The sequence below is a fragment of the Catharus ustulatus genome, chromosome 12, assembly GCF_009819885.2.
Source record: "Catharus ustulatus isolate bCatUst1 chromosome 12, bCatUst1.pri.v2, whole genome shotgun sequence".
In the NCBI taxonomy this organism is placed as follows: Eukaryota; Metazoa; Chordata; class Aves; order Passeriformes; family Turdidae; genus Catharus; species Catharus ustulatus.
In genome coordinates, this window is record NC_046232.1 from 10097080 (window position 1) to 10109159 (window position 12080).

Genomic DNA, 12080 nt, shown 5'->3' on the forward strand with positions numbered 1-12080 from the left:
GGAAAAATTTATTTTATTGTCAATTTAAAACAGCGTCGGAAACAAAAAGTACTCCGTCGTGCCCCCTTCCCTCCCCTGATCCTGCTTCCCCCTCCTGCCCTGAGCTTCTGTGAGGGGCACAGCCCTGCCACGGGAGGGCCTCTGGGACCAGCCGAGACGGGCCGGGTCCAGCCGGGATTGACCGAGTCCAGCCGGGACGGGCCGGGTCCAGCTGGGACGGGCCGGGTCCAGCCGGGATTTGACCGAGTCCAGCCGGGACGGGCCGGGTCCAGCTGGGATTGACCAGGTCCAGCCGGGACGGGCCGGGTCCAGCCGGGATTTACAGAGCCTAGCTGGGATTGACCAGGTCCAGCCAGGATTTGACCGAGTCCAGCCGGGACGGGCCGGGTCCAGCTGGGATTGACCGAGTCCAGCTGGGATTGGCCGGGTCCAGCCGGGACGGGCCGGGTCCAGCCGGGTCCAGCCCCTCAGCCCCGCACCTGGAGAGGGACCCCCGGGCCGGAGCGAGGTGCGCAAGGCAGCCGGACCAGGTTAAACAGCCGGGGCAGGGCCGAGAGGTGCCAGGGCGGCGTGAGGGAGTCGGGCTGCTTCCACCCGAGCACTGCTACCCGGTCACTCCTTCTTCATGGGTCTGGTTCATGGTCACAGCGACAAATAATGGTCACTCCCAAAACCAAAGACAGAACAGGGACCCTGAGTGCTTCAGCTCCTTTAGAAAAATAGGAAGAAGTGGAGTTTGGGAACCTGAAAAACGCCACCAAGAAATAAAGCAGCAAAAATACTAAGGGCACATCCCCGCACAGGTAATCCCCCAGTGTCAGGCTGAGGCAGCACACGGGTTTTCATGGCAGTGAGAACAGGCTGGGAAGGGCTGGGACAGGCTGGCCCTCAGGTGGGCTCCGGGCCGGGCAGGGCTCAGCAGAACAAGTGACAAAGGCTGTGGCACTGAATCTGCATCTGCCACTGACAGAAAAGGAAGGAAAGAGAATTTCAGAGAAGATATCAAAGTCAGCTCCTTGCTCATGGCTGTAAGCCAAGCTGCTGTTGCAGAATTTGAAAAACAAAATTTGCACTACAGGACTGTGAGAAAAAAAAACAAAACCAAAACCCCAGTATATAATAGAGCTCTTCATCACCACACAAGGATCGCTTTCTCCTGTAGCAAACCTATTCCTTATTTGTACAGGAACCTGTACCTGGAGAAGGGTGTGATGTTTTCCTTAATAGATGATGCTTCAAGATAAACTGCAAAACAGTTTCTCATCTATATGCTTTAGTTTCCATTATTTTCCAAAGAGAATATCTGGTTTCTGAATTTCATTTTTCAGTGAAACTGAGAGTAAGGCGTTCAGATTAGACATTAGGTTGCAACTCCACGAATGCTGGTCTTTAATAAACAATAGCAAAAAACCCCCAAAAAACAACAAAACAAAACAAATCAACCCCAAACAAACAAACAAACAAAAAACCAAACCCGGAGGCTACAAAGAAATGAGCTTAATTTTTTTTTTTTTTTTTCAAATTCAAGGCCAGCTCTCTCTGGTGTTGGCTGAGGGAGCGTTCTGAAAAGTTAGCAATACAAAATCTGCAACGACACAGACCCAAACCAAAAAGAAAGATTTCCGTTTCATAAGAAAGTTAAAAACTGGGGCTTTTGTTAGAGACCCTGGACCGTCGGGAGTGCCCCTGATCTGTCTGCGCAGGTGTTATCGAGGGGCGGAGGCGCTCCCCGCTCAGCGCTTCCCTCGCCCGGACGGGACCCGCGGAGCCAGGTGAGCGCAGGGACTCAGCCGTGAGCCACGGGAAAGTTCGCCCGGCTGCAAAGCAGGAAAAGCGAAAGAGTTACTGTGCAGAGAACAGTCTGTGCCTGCCACCTTTCCCCGCAGCTGAGTCAAATGACTTCTGCATTGATTGCTGAGGAGCATTCGCGGCGCAGCTGGGGCCGGGCGGGCGGTGGCCGGGGCAGCTGCAGGGGCTGCCCAGGGGCGGCCGCGCACCCTCCAGGGGTAGGGGAGAGCAGCCGGGGGAGCGGGGACGGAGCGGGGACGGAGGGGCAGAGCGCGGGCAGGTGCGCGGGGCGGACAATGGGCGGGGGCGGGCGCAGGTGCGGGGCGGGGCGGGGCGGGCTGGGAGCGGGGCGGGGCGGGCCGGGCTCCAGCCGCGCCGCCGAGTCCGCTGCGCCGCCAGCCGCGCCCGGAGCCGCGCACTGCCCGCCGGCGCCGCCGCACCCGCGTAAGTCCGTCCCCCTGTGCCTCTGTCCTCCGTCCTTGTGTCCCTCCGTGCCCCAGCACCGCGGCCGCCGCTCCGGCCGTGCCTGCCCGGGGCCGCTGCCCGGCGCTGCCGGGGATGCCGGGCGGGTCTCGCCGCCCGCCCATTGTCTGCGGCGCCCCGAGCCTGGGGGCGAGGTGGGGGCGAGGTGGGGCCGAGCTGGGCTGGGGCTGAGCTGGGGCGGCTGGGAGCCTCTCCCGGGGAGATTCGCGGGTGTTTTGGCGAGCCCCGAGCCTGGGGCTGCCGCCGCGGTCCGTGTGTCTGTCCGCCCGGCACTTGGGGCGATTGCGAGCTCGGCGCTGCCGTTCCCGTTAATTCTTCTCAGGTGTTTCTTCTTTCCAGTTTTGCTCCCAGCTGGAGCCTCAGTCTTTTTTACTCGTTGAGTGAGGAAAGGTTTATTCATTTTAAATGATGTTACCTCTTCTCGGTTGTCTTGGAGCAGAAGCGGCCGTGCTGTTTGTTACAGGTCTCTCCGCAGCATTCATGAATCCCCTTTGCCATCATGAGACATGTGCATCTCGAGTAATCAGTGAGATGTATGAGGCGAATGAATACTCTCTGACAGGGACTCGCCGAGCACAGGCACCTGAGAGCATCCTTTCCTCTTACAAGTCTGTGTCCTGACCACTTTGCTGCACCCACAAAGGTGTATTTCTTTAGCTGTGCAAGGTAGCAACGATTCAAAATATCTCCTGTAAGAAGTGGTACAACTCGTGACACCAAACTGCTTGTGTGCATCAAGTGGTGCTGGGTGCTAATCTCAGTGGAGCGACCGAATGTACGTGCCTGCCTTGAATGCTTTTCGTTTGATGATCCTTGGTGGACTTGCTAAGTGCATTAGTCTGTTGAGGCTTAGAGTTTTCTAGCCCCTGGGAGCAACACATTCTGTGAACACCTCTGTCTAACGTGGAGTTTGATTTCAAAGGGAAGCCCATGATGTGGAACTGACATTGTGATTATGGAAACTTACTATATATTCTCCTTAAAGAAAGAAGAAACCTTACAGAAGTTTTAAAAATGAAATTCTAGGTTTTTCCGGGAATAAAATGCTTGCATTATCCCTCAATATAGCCATTTAGTCCCTTTCTACAACAGTAGCAATTTGTTTTAATTTTCTATTCTTATTTCTCTTTCTGTAATGATTTCCTCTTGATTAAATTTCTTTCCTGTCACTGTGGATGTTAGTCCCTGATCCAATTCCTAATGGTATTTGTAACTACAATTCAGTTCATGCCCTCATCTCAAGGAAAAGGAAAAAAACCCAATCCTACAGGCAGCGCCCTTAATAATTTCGCAACTTTGAACCTGTAAGATTTTCTTTTCCCTTTATTGTTTGTTTGTGTTCTCTTTCAAGTGTTATAACTTGGCCCATTTCAGGCAGGTCTTGATTGAGAAGGCGATATAAAAAATGTACTGGCTTCCTTTAATGATCATTTTGATTACTGCCATTGTGTGTTCTCCAGTTATAGTGTGATGTGAGTTGCAAGTCTTTGCATCTCTTCTCCCCTTCTCCCCTTGTATTATTCCTCTTCACCAAAATATTTAGCCCATTTTTCACATAAGACAAATTTGGTTAAATATGGTGCTAAAATAGAATTGCTCTGATGTTTTTCTTTCCTTATGAAAATCAAGAAAGAAATTAGGATGTGTATAAGGAAAGGTTTAACAGAGTGGAGAACTAGAGATTTCTTTTGGAAAAGAACCCTTACCAATCTTTACTGAATTTGCTCGTCTGCATGAAGAAAAGAACTGTTGTTTTGTTATCTAGCAGCTGTAGGAAGATTGACAGCTACAAATTGCAAATCTATGAAGGATCTGCCCATGACACAATTTTTAGTTCATTTAGATTGTTATCCTCCACATCTTGTCATTTGCAAAATTATATAAACAAGACCAGTGAGTTTGTGGAGAAGATGTAAATGCAGTGAATATACTGTAAAGATTTTGAAGCTCTTTGGGATAATTAGCAGAGGCTTGCCTGAAATATGACATTACTACAGTTAATTTAATTCAAATAGGAACACACCATTAAAAACATTATATTGTAGAAAAGAATTACATACTTTAAAACATGCTAGCTCTGTCAGAAGAACAGTAAATGTAGTAGTCTTTTTGTTAAGATAAAGAGAACATCACTGATGTTGTGGTGTGCTTTGCATTTCTAAACAGAATCTAATGAATTACGAACATTCATTATGCTACAAGCAATTGCTGAAACTTCTCAGGACCCCAAAATAGAGATTTATTTATATGCTCATATTTGCATATTTTCTGATTATGTTGTCATTGTAAAAATAGAAATAAATAAAAAAAGCTATTGTTCTGAAATGAGTTCCCTCCTAGCTCCAGATCTTTGGTTGGTCTTTATCTTGGAAATTTATGTTTAAATACCTCAGTGTGTTCAGGTTATGGAACTTTCTGTTGGGTAGTGTGGGAAAGCTACAGAAGGGGTTTGGGAGCATTCTTTGTTGGATCCTGGAAGAGTTAAGGGCATATAATCTGCAGCAGGAGGTCAGGTTTACCAAATGTCTGAGAAAGAAGGTAGCTGAAATTGCCAAAGATCAAAAACAGCAATGTGCTAATTTTAAAGGACATCTTGCATAAATATTACTTTTCTTAACACGTTAAGATGTGGAAAAAATATTTCTGTGGTCTGTGTATTTATCTAAGTGTTTAACAACTCAGTCTTTCTTGAACATGGTATTTATAACACAGTTACTGTTTTTCTAGTGCTGCTTCCTTCTCTGTGCACTCAAGAATGAGCCATTGGAAAGGCTCTGTATTTATAGGCCCAAACCAATTTACAGCTTTTGAATGCCTCAGTTCATGGCTATACTTGGCACTGTACTCTGTGGACTGTCACTTCCCAAAAACGGATTTCTTTGAAACATGTGGGTCTCTGGAGTTCAGTTTCGTCCCACCTCCTCCTGGGTGCCATGAGAGCCAGCAGAGGTGCTGGTCACAGCCAGGCACAGGTGGAGGGGAGCCCCTCACGTGTCCTGTTGTGCTCTGGCACTGGGGCTGCTGTGCTCAGGGTTGAGACAAAACTGGGTGGTTCCTTTGGGGATGTGGATGGAGTGGGAGGATCACATCCTCTGCTGCTCACCAAGGAGAGGTACTGAAAATTTATTATTGAATTCTACTGCTCTTTACAACTGGTTTTAATTTATTTTCAAATACTGCCTCTTAAACCTTTGTCTTGGGAATTAATTCCTGCCTTGGCACTATATTTTTAAATTAACTCAAACCCAAGCAGATTGAAAATGCAGGAGACCCTTTTATAAGTGACAGTGTTAATGGCAGATGATAAAACACAAGCTGGAGAATACACACCAATTTATCTGTTGGTTTTCTGTGCCCTACTACAGCTACATTGATTGTTCCTGATACTCCCGGTGATTCTCCTTGAATGCAATGTGGTGAAACAGAAAATTGCAAAAGTGCACATCTGCAGGAACTGCAGGTCACAAAGGCAGCCCTAGGTTTGATCTGAAGTAAGCAAGTGGTGTTGGGCCCTCAAGGAAGTGCTTAATGCTCATCTCTTTTCCAGACAAGGAAACAGGCAGTGAGCATGGCAGGTACGGGAAGTTTTCAGGGAGAAAAGTCTGTATCTCAAATTATGGTGGTATTGTGGATACTTTAATTGTGAACTAATGTAAATGGTGTCTAGAAAACCAGAAAATCTTCAACATAATTTTTAATCAAAGTGAGAAGGGAAAAGAAAGATGAAGTGTTTTTGAAGGCTGATGCAGGGCAGTGTCTCACAGCTAGAAATGAATGTTATTCAACAAGAGAACGAAGGAGAGGTTTTGGGGGAGTATTTTTTTTATGGTGTAAAACAACTATTTCTTGCCTTGTAAGCTGAAGATCACTTGACTTTGTCAAACAATTCAGATGTTTGAGACAAGCCTTTTTTGGCAAGGAAGTGTCATTGTATTTCTCAGTGTGTTCTGCTCCTGTGGCAGGCCTGCAAACGCAGTGAGTGCTTGTGCTGCTGTTAGCCAAGGCTCTGCTGCTTTAGCTTAAGTAGGAAAGATCTCCACTTGGAAGAGAAGCTTTTGAGTCCTTTCTTCCCGAGCAGGAGGAGTTCCTGTCCATTTTGCAGTAGTACTTTTAAGCAGCTTCAATTACATATTCTTAACTTTGTTTCACTAGCGGGAGCTCCCCTTTCAGTATCTCTGACCTTTTTCAGTGAGGTTAGCTTCTGCTGAATCCACCCTGCCTGTTCTGCTAGGTTGTAATTCCCTTTACAAGGTCCACTTTTACCTTTATTTTGTGACTTCTGGTTTTGATCATATTCCTTCAGTTCTCAGAAATATTTTGAATTCCTTAATCCTTATGTTTCCTGCTGATACATCACTTCTGTCTCTTTTAGTCTATCCAAAGAACCCAATTCCTTGTACTCCAACTGTTTGGTTTGCTCACTAGCTCTAAGATCTTTTTACACCTACAACTTTTTCTCCCACTTCAAAGCTAGTCATGACAATGTGACAGCACATTTTCTGTATCCAGCTGTAGCATGTAACTGGTATTGTGTTTCCCAAGTTGAATTTTCATGCCACTGACACTGCACATGAAGTTTTCTCTGTGGAGAGGGTTCACCCTGACAAGTAGTGTTACTATGAAAGCAGGTGATACATCCATGTTCTTGAAAGCAGCAGAATTGGATCCCATGGGTAAGAGCAGAACCATTGCACAGAATGGCTGAGGCATACGTGATCCTAATTTTCTTTGTTAAAAAGGTAACTGGCAGACTGCTGATGAATTCTGTTTGCTTCTAACCAAAAAGACCCATCTTCTTGAGTCAACAGCCTTGCTCCTCTTCATTGCTAGTCTTCCAAGGCTGAAAACTTTGAGATCTGTTTCCTTCTGCAGAACTTAGTCTGCAGTATGTGTTACAAGTCTGTTTGGGAGAGGCTGAAGTACAGATTTTGGCTTTTTTCTGGTTGCTCTGTAAAGGACCAGCCCCACCCTGTATTTCCTTGTGACTAATAGTGTCTTGCTAGTTCATAATGGGTAATATCATTACAATTCCAATACTGACCAAGATTTTTAAATCTGCTTTAACCTCATTTGTCTGTTGGTGTGTGGTAAGGAAAAGAGTGAGTTCTTCACATATAATGAAAATGAATAGTAGAGAATCAGACATAGCCAAGCTGAAAATGTCAGATCATAAAGTTCAGCATCTTTGAATTGAGGTTGAGGTGAGGGAGGCCCACTTACACTTTGTCATTTCAAGCAAGTATTACTTTTTTCACTTTCTCATAATTCAAAGAGCAGGTGAATGAACCTGTCTGAGGCTGTAAAATTAAAAAGAAAAATTGCCTTCAGAAGGAATGGAAATCAACCATTTATTTCACAAAGCAGAAGATCAAGATGAGATTTTTCAGCTATAAATGAGAAATTACACAAACATTATTAGCATGAAAATGTGTGTTTATAGTGAAAATTCTAATGCAGTAATAAGTGCCTTTTTTGTTTCATAAAATAGCCTAAAAAGTAAAAAATCCCGGTATATGAATGGTAGTCAAAAAGTCAAGTATCCAAATCCAAATTTTTTCTAAACTAAAACTTAATGTTTTCTAGACAGTCTCCTTAGACCTCTCATTCCTGTTCTGTCAGTGAGTTGAATATTTTTCTTCTTTGAAAATGGACAAAACTCCACTCTCTCTCCAAACTGCTTGAGGAGAGAAACTTTTCCTACACATTGCCTGGATAGCTCCACCAAATTAAAAAAAAAAAAACCAAACAACTAAATCTGGGGAGGATTTTTCCATGTCCCTGAATATGTAAGATAAAATGTGTTGAACACATGCTGAATTTCCAGAGAAAACAGCTGTTTAACTCTAAACTCAATGAAGAATTTCCCACACTTATAAAGTAGTATGTGAATCATTAGTCTCTGTCATGAGGGCACATTAAAAATTATTTTGTTTTGATCAAATGTCAAGTCTTTTCCCCAATACAGGAAAGCCTTCAGACTTTCCCAGGAAAACATCACTTGTCCCTGTTAAAGCATTCCCATTTCCTCTTAGCAAATTACATACAGCAAACTAAAGCCCTTGCTTTATCATACATCACTGATGAATAATTTATTTAAAAAGAGCAAGAAAGGGAAAGAAAAAGCCTTTATGTAAAATGTTAGTGCAATGACACTTGTAGCAGGGAACGTTGGGCTGCTTTGGGCACACCAGGGGTAGTCTGGAATATTCTGTGTGCAGATCCCCTGACCTGCAGGGATGTGTCTGTGCTTGAAAGCCAGTTAAGCAGGAGAAGCAGTGTGAATTAACACAACTGGAGCACTCCACTGCCACGAGGACTCCTGCATGTGGAGCAGTTGGAGATTTCCCGTGTTACTCTTCTGTACACAGTGTCCCTGGCAGTGACTTTGTCTCACAGGATGGAGCTGTACTCTGCAGAGCCATTACCTGTGGGCACAGGCTGGCATGTCTGCAAGCGTAGGGGTGAGGGGGAGAAATTACCTGATAATGATGGCAGCAGAGATTTCCATAGCAATCCAGCCTGGGATGAGAGCATTACTCACAATGGAGATGGATGGGTGCAGAGAGTGGAAGAGATTGGTACATCTGTAGGTATTTACCAGCTTGAGAATAAGCTGGAGTGAAGATAAAATGCAGTTAAATCTGAGAGCACTGCAGTCTGGAAGTAACACTGCTCTGCAACCATTCTACCTTGTAGAATTGTTCACACGCGTGGTTCAGCTCATGGTCTGTGAGTATGGAATTTCTGAAGATGGAAAATTATTTGCAAAAGGGGATTTACCTTCTTAGGCTTTCAGTTGTTTAAAAGAGTTTTATAGTTTAACTTTGGATGTGATGAGAGGAAATACACAATTTTCATGAGACTTTCTGCTTTATTGAAACTGTAAATGTAGAACTCTTCTTCCTTGTGCATGATTTTAGTGTGCTCTGAGCATCTACCAGACATACTCATTGAGAAATTGTTGGAAGTGTTTTCACCACTTTGCTTTCTGGCAGACAGTTGTAATCCAGTTTGTCAAATGAATTTTCTTGATTGCCTTGCAGCATATGCAAAGTACTTAAAATTGTTGTAATTGCCTCTGAAGAGTTGGGGTGGGGGGAGAAAACAACACAAAAGAAAACAAGGGAAAATTCAGCTTTCTATTATGATGCAAGTATAAAGAAAATTGTACTGTATAAAGGCAGCACAAAAAATACAACAGGGATAATATAATGACAGCAATCAAACCCACCAGAATTCAGTGATAGGTCAGCGCTGGGGGGGGACACAGATTGCTGTGTAAAACAATCAACACGCTAAACTTAGACTATCAAACACATTTACTGTCTGACTTTTTCACTTGAATACAATATTTGAGTTGCCAGGTCTGCAGGACTCTTCAGTGTGGGGTTAATGTTGCTAAGGTTCAGGGATGTCCCCCTGCCTCTAAGTCCACTGTTCAGAACTTCTATAATCAATTTCATTTCCACTACAATGACATTTAATGCATTTATTATCATCTCTTTCAGCAGAATTTACAACTTACACTGACTCTGTTGCCTACACTGAAGAAGGCAGAAATGTTTTTTCTGCATATTATGATGTTTGGGTTATAGGTAGTCTTAAAGTATTTTTTTCTTCTGTGTTAACTTACATTCTTTTTACCAAAATCATGCTTACAGTATTTGTCTGGAGTCCATGGAGGGCAGAGGTATAAACTCTTAGCAAACAGACAGGGCTTCACAGTGAAGTGAGAAAACACTTTGCAAGATTCATGGTATGAATTAAGCTGCTAGTTGATTAGCTTCTGCAGCAATTTTTCCAACCACTCAAGAAAGGCCAATGTGGGGTACAATAAATCCAGAGAAGTTAGAGCTGATATTCCTGTATCTTAGCCTCTTGCTTTGTAAAATGTCAGCAGTCCTTGTAAATCAGGAGGTTCTGCTTGGTGTTCTGGGCACTGTGCCTCTGGAGGGAGCACCATGATTGTCGCCTTTTGGCTGAAACCCTCCAGAGTTTTCTGGAGAAAGCTCACAGTGTGGGAAAAGACCACCTTGATTTGTTGCCAGGAGATGTCACTGCAGCCCAGGAGTAACTATTTCATCCCCTGAGACCCGTTTTTATGGTGTCAGGGTCTCCTCTGAGTGCTGCTGTTGTGGGTGCCCAACACTTTACCACGTTGCTGGAGGGGGAGCACTGAAACTGTGCAGATTATTACTTGGTATATAGACAACTAAAGAGAAAATGACAGTGTGTGCTAGGTGTGTTGCTCCCCAAAAGGGCCCTTTCTGCACCCATAGTGAATATGCTGTGGGAATTTGCCTTTGGGGGTCTGTGTGTGCTTGGGGCTACCTGGGCAGCTGCTTGTGCTGCCTCGGTCCCCTTCCCCTCTCAGGGCTGCAGCAGAACCTCAGCAGTCACTGATCAAAGGAATCCTGCTGGAATGAGCATGGCAAGGTATCTGGTGAAAACATCAGGCTGAAGCAGCTGAAGCCATGAATAGGTTTGGGAATCATATCCTTGAATGCTACTGATAGCAATCTTTCAAAACAATTTAAATAATTTATTTTAATGCATAAGGAGCTTTTTATTCTCAATCAGTTTTGCACAGCATATTATATGTATTTTATACAGCCTGCTAATGAGCTGAAGACTTGTTAATTATATGTGTGTGTGGAATGGCATAGCTGCTGAATTATGCACATTATTTTTTTTTTACAACGAAGCCTTCCTCTTAACTGTGTCTGTACTGGTTGAAATGTGCACCTCTGGCTACTGATACAAACACCTCTGTTGTCACTTCATTATTGCAAATCTTTGGGTTTTGGTGATATGAAGGATTAGTCTGAAAGGTGGAAGAGTTGATTAAGCAACAAAACAATATACTGTTTAAAAGCGGCTTCCTGTGCTGCATAAAACAGCTATTGGGATTTTTTTATCCCCTGAAATAAAAGAAAAAAAAGTTTGATAAAGTAGTACAAAATGGCTCACTTAATTTTCTTTCTTAATATGTCTGATCTGTAATTCATTATAATTTTCCTATTCAATATTGTCCTCTTGATGTGGAAAAACAAAAAAATTCCTCCAGTTTTTGTTGTTGAGTTTTTCCTGAAATTATATCTGATATTTACAGCAAAATATTTTATAAGACCAGCTCAGTGTTGTGAGAATTGGAGCATACAAAGAGATCAGTGCCCTGTTTCCTGTAAATCTGTTTATAAAATTTATGAAATGTAGTGGCAAAACTGATCAGCTGTTTCTTATCTTGGAAAAATCCAGGAAGCCACAAAAATTTGCAGTGTTGGTGATACCAGTAACTTACTAAAAACCACATTTTTATGTAAACTTTGTGTCTAGTATAGAATTTAAATCCTTACATGGAAATAAGATTTTCACAATCCCTGTGTCTTTTACAATTAACTATTCCTACTAATGAACACTGATATCTAGCTCAGCCTGTTGAATGAGGGTGATGTTTCATTTACCTGTGTTGGAGGTCATGCCTGTAGATCCTGGGGACACGTGGAAACTTTGCTTTTGCCAAGAGCTGTGACCTCCACTGGTATTTTCACTGCTGTTACAGCCTGGCCATGGGCTGCTCTCCACTGTGGGTGTGTGCTGGAACCCTCCACCGTGAGAGAAGTGCAAACAAAGTGAGACCTGGCTGGAAAACTTGGAAAATGTTGGGAGCTGGATGGTGGGCACCTCTGTCACTTCTTCATCCTCTCAGGGTGCTTCCAGGTTTCATTCTGGCATTCAGTGTGGTGGTTTGGATTTAGCAGCCTTGAGTTTATGGAGATCAGGATGTGTTGGCAGCTTTTCCAAGTCAG

The 12080-nt window shown here is 44.0% G+C and overlaps 1 long non-coding RNA gene across 1 annotated transcript in view; it reads left to right on the forward strand.

The window, feature by feature from the left end:
• Window positions 1–2188: 2188 nt before the first annotated feature.
• The window catches only part of LOC117001823, a 100391-nt gene continuing 90499 nt past the window's right edge, over window positions 2189–12080 (forward strand). Inside the window, exon 1 of the long non-coding RNA XR_004419134.1 lies at window positions 2189–2232. This is a non-coding gene — a long non-coding RNA (uncharacterized LOC117001823). The remainder of the gene's footprint in view (window positions 2233–12080) is intronic.